At 34.3% G+C, this 5,399-nt stretch overlaps 1 pseudogene; it reads left to right on the top strand.

Moving 5' to 3' along the window:
- The first annotated feature begins 386 nt into the window (after positions 1 to 386).
- LOC100586823 lies at positions 387 to 1,647 on the top strand (annotated as a pseudogene).
- Positions 1,648 to 5,399: the final 3,752 nt, after the last annotated feature.

Genomic DNA, 5,399 nt, shown 5'->3' with positions numbered 1-5,399 from the left:
GCCTTGGTGACAGAGTGAGACCCTGTCTCAAAAAAAAAAAAGAAAGAAATGTTAAATCTTTCTTATAGAGTATGCCTCACGCAGTAAAGCCCCTTAGTATCTGTCTGAAAAAATATATATACACAACACACATATTTTTTCCAGCACTTTATAAATGTCACCTCATTGCCTTCTAGCTCGCTTGTTTTCTGAAAAGAAGATCATGTATTTAAATAGTACATGGATCAGTGTGCCAAAAACTGAATATTTAGTTGATGATGTATGAATACTGGCTCACTTTATGGAGAAAATAAAACTGGATTTCTATCTTATGCCATACAAAAAGGTACACTTCAAAAAAAGTTCTCATTGTGAAAAGATAAGTCTGTAAGGTTAACAGAGGCAGGATCAAAGCAGGCAAGATGGCGTCGAGCAGCGGGGAGCTAGGGAGTTTGTTTGACCACCATGTCCGGAGGGCGGTATGCAACACGTGGGCCAAATATCGGGAGGGACGACGGCCTCGTGCTGTCAAGGTATATACAATCAATTTGGAATCTCAGTACTTATTAATACAAGGAGTTCCTGCTGTAGGAGCCATGAAGGAAATAGTTGAGCAATTCGCTTTGTATGGTGCAACTGAACAGTACAATGCTCTAGATGAATACCTGGCAGAAGACTTTACTGAAGTCTATCTTATTAAATTTATAAACTTCCAAAGTGCAAGGACAGCCAAGAGAAAAATAGATGAACAGAGCTTCCTTGGTGGATTGCTTCATGTGTGCTATGCTCCAGAATTTGAAACAGTTGAAGAAACTAGAAAAAAAAACAGAAGTGCAGAAGGCATATGTAGTAAGAACTACCGAAAATAAAGGTTTTAAGCCATGTGAATATATTCCCTTATCAAGGAATAAATTTTTGGAGTAGAATTTGTTAACATTTTTAAGTGATTTTTAAAATTATATGATTCTGAATGATGAAAACAATAAATAAGCCACTTCTGTTTTCCTTTCCCTCACCTTTTAAATTGTAATATAAAGACCATTACGTGACAAAGAAATTGGTTACAGAGCATAAAGACACAGAGAATTTTAGACAAGACTTCCACTCAGAGATGTCTGAATTTTGTACAGCTGCTGTGAACACTTCTGCAGGGAACTCAAATCCTTATCTTCCATATTCTTGTGAATTGCCTTTATGTTATTTCTTCTCAAAATGTATGTGTTCATCCGGGGGGCCATGTAGACAGAGCATCAGACTCTTCTAAGGATGGTAGAAACCATGGTAAAACAATGGGGCATTATAACCACAATGATTCTTTGCAGAAAACACAAACACTTTTAAAAACTCAGTGGCCTACCCTGGTGCACAAAAGGCTATTATTACTCCTTCAGAGGCAGTTGATAGATTTATACCTAGGACAACACAACTGCAGGAGCGCCAAAGAAGAAGAGAAGATGATCGTAAACTTGGAACTTTTCTTGAAACAAACTCAAGTAGTAATGAGGTTATGACTGGACCTCTGTTACCAGACGTATCTAAAGTGGATATGCACGATGACTCATTGAATACAACAGCAAATTTAATTCGGAATAAACTTAAACAGGTAATTTCATCTGCCAAAGCCTCCAGGGGACAAGCTGGCAGAGGTACATACAAGTCATCCATTAAAACAAAGAAGAATATAGAGTGCCAGCAGCAAATTAGTATTTTCTAAAAAAAAAAAAAAATTTTATTTTTAGCCTGTCATTTTAATAATTCAAGAGATTTTACTGCTGGTATTTTTTAATGCACTCCTCTTTTTAATTTTATTCAAGCTACTTGTCTAAAGTCATTTCTTCTTTTTTTGATCCATACTTAATGTTGCAGAAACTATTCTTATCATTATAACATTACCTCTCATGTACTGTAATTATATGTAAATTAATTAAAGCAAGTATGGAAACTTTACAATATAAATCAAGATAGGCAACCAGGAAAAAACGTAATAAAATAATAATAATAAAGTTAACAGAGGTTAATAAATGTTAACAAAGATAAATGGCTTATAGATTCTATAGCATCTAATACAGGCTTTCTGTCAACAAAAGGACACAATGAACAAAGTTAAGAACCCAGTTTATTATTTCCAGAAATTATTTGCAATATCTAAAACCACAAGTGTCTAATATCAGAATATACAAATAATTCTTGCTAATCCGTAATAAAATGATAGCAAATCAAAATAGGAAAAAATGAGCAAAAGTTGTGAACCATTATTTCACAGAAGTGAAGACTCAAAAGAAGTTTATTATGAAAAAGATGTATTAATTTGCAATTATTACAGTGGCAACAATGAGAAAGTTATATAATGCAAGTGCTGCCTGGGAAGTAGGGATATGAAAAATTGTAGACATTGCTGGTGGGAGTTTAAATTGGCCTAGGTATTCTGAAGAGTAATGTGAAAGTATTAAATTAAAGTTAATTAAACATAGATATATGTTATGACTAGATATAGTCATATTCTGGATGTGTATTCTAGAGCAATTCTTCCACCAATATGAGAGAGAACACACAAATGTTCATTATGGTGCTGTCTTTAGTAGCAGTGATGTGGATGCAACCCAGGTGTTCATCATTGGAGGGAAGGGACAAAATGTAGTGTACGAACACTATGTAAACTGCATAGCAGTTAGTGAAAAACAGACCAACTCTAAACACGGGACATGAATAGACCTTTAAAACATGGTGCTGAGTGGAAAAAAATAGTTTAAAACGTAACAGCATTTGTGTAAGTTAAAGTTATATGCACATAAAAGAAAATCACATGCAAATAAATTATAGATATCCAATGTTTCAGAATTATTACTTCTGTTGGGAGAAAAATATAAGTGGAGGGAGGTTAAACAACAAGAAATGCAGGAAAGAAAACAGGATGGATTGAAGAAAGGCTGAACAAGAGAGGTGCCCTGCATAAACTCTTAATAACAGTGTTCTAGAAATTTGGGATTATGATTAATCCAACATTTCATCTCGAGAAAAAAATAGATGAAGTGATAGATAAATATTTAAGTAGGTATGCAAATGAATGAGAGATAGATTAATAAATATATTGGTAGGTAGGTAGGTGGATAGATAGATGAAAAGAGCGGGAAGAGAGAAGAGGGAGATATGGTAGGTAGATGGATATATGAGAGATAGATGATGGATAGAGAGAAAGAAGATAGGTAGATAGATCAGACATAAAGACAAGTAGATAAAAAGCACGTGACATATTCCTTGTAACCTAATGCCCAAGTAAAAGGCAGAATGGGAAAGCTTGACGAACTGTAGCATTTCTTACAATGTAATGGAAAATTTATTTTAAATATATATTTATTTAGAAAACTATTGGAAAATTTCTCCTGCAAAGACCCAGGAATATGTGTGTCCAATAAGAAGGCAAATTCTGTCTTTTATAAATTTCCTATATTTGACCCTATATTCAACAGAGTAACTCTAGAGCAACTGGCGACAGCTTTTATCTATAAATTGCTAGCATAAACTCCCGAGACGAATGCCAGTGTATTTAAGAATAGCCTGGCAATGTACATTTTTAGACATAGAAAAATAATGAATAATCCAATACCTTGAATCTATGTATGTTATCGCATATGATACCTTATATATCCCACTGAACTAGAAAGGCTGTATTTTTTCATTATGAATACACTGTGTGTAACCAATTGATTTATTGATATGAAGATAGATTATTGTGATATTTATAATTACTTTATGTTTTAATTCTTTATTATTCTTTACCTTTGTCATGTTGTACATATATATAATTATAAAATATAAGCACAATTGTCTTTATTATTCTTTACCTTTGTCATGTTGTACATATATATAATTATCAAATATAAGCACTATGAGTACATTGTAAATTTTTATCATGTGTATACATAATATTATTTATAGGGATGATGTGGAAAATCCAAATTCACAAATCAAATTCCTTTTATTCTTAATTCAAAAGTCCGAAGTTGACCAAAAGTGTTCTTGGAATAGTCTGGTGAGATTGTTTTAACAGTGACTGTTCCAATTAATGCTATTTGTATGTTCTTTCAATGTATTTTGTTCCTATCTCTTCTGTGGTGGAAAAAAAAACAAAACAGAATGATCCAATTTGAGCTGCATTCCTGTTTTTCTAAATGAGATTATTCAGTGGTTTAGTTAATCTTGAGTTGCCACAGGGCCTCAAATAGAATGAGGTAATATATTCTATCCTCACTAGCTCAGCCTCTTTTAATTTTTTAAAAGAAAAAAGATTTATGTTGTCGGAGAGGCAGAGGGTATTAGATGATAACCATGAAGTATTAGGATCACAGGGGAGACAGCCTGTCTATATGTGTGAATGTGAAATCCTATCTGTGCAGGTCACTGCCAACACTGAAAGAGACAGGGGCACAGAGCTTGTCCAGGAACTTCACTTTTTACTCCATCCAAGTGGGGAAAAAAGGAGTAGCCATTATGACCAATGCTACACATGAAATCTTTGGTATTTTATGGATCTTTCTCCTATGTGGAGGCACTTTTCTGGACCAGCTGACAGGCTTTCAATAGTCATGTCATTTCCCTTCTAATCTCTTTCAAACCGTAAGACACGGCCAGCATCCTGCCTCCTATCATCCTCCCACCCCCTTCCCATACCTTTATTCTTGATGAAAGCTACTCTAAGGCTGTCCCTAGTCAAGGGACAGTGCTTTCAGGGAAAACACATTGGACTGTATACACATTTGATCAAAGACATTTGAAATGTGCACAAAAGCAGCCAAGTCAGAAAAAGAAAAGGACAGCTGCATAAAGATGTCATAGCTATAAAAGAGCTGGTTGTAAAAGCTCTGGCTAACCAAATGGCTAAGCTAAACAAAGCACAATTAAGGCCATCCTGTCCGTTTTTCCCATTCCATTCTCTCTATCTGTGCATATTAAACTCACTAATTAGTGCTGCATTGTTTTTCCAAATTCTTATTTCATTTCCATTTTCTTACGGTCCTGCTTTCATGTTTGCTAACACAGGCAAAAATATATCTTTGTATATTCTACTCTCCAATATATTTTACCCACTCTTCTTCTAAAGGTGTACATTTTTACTAGGAATAAATATAGGAAAAATTGAATGTCTTGATGATTGACATTTTTATAAACTCAAAATTAAATGTACGCCTATGATGCTAAGGCAGCATTGTTCAACATTTTCCAGGATTATAACAAGCAAACCAAACAAAACAATAAAAGCTTAGCTAATTTGTCCATGAAATACCCTAAGGTTTTGTTAGGTTTCCTATGAGTATGTTCTGATCACTGATACACTCAGGAGAAAGTGGCATTGGGTTATGTAGCCTGTCAGCTCCAAGGCAACTGAAAAAACAGAAGTCTGAGTAGAATATCAGCAATCAAAT

The sequence above is a fragment of the Nomascus leucogenys genome, chromosome 7b, assembly GCF_006542625.1.
Source record: "Nomascus leucogenys isolate Asia chromosome 7b, Asia_NLE_v1, whole genome shotgun sequence".
Taxonomy (NCBI): Eukaryota; Metazoa; Chordata; class Mammalia; order Primates; family Hylobatidae; genus Nomascus; species Nomascus leucogenys.
The sequence above is the reverse complement of the archived record's forward strand: the minus strand, read 5'-3'. Positions and strand labels throughout refer to the sequence as shown.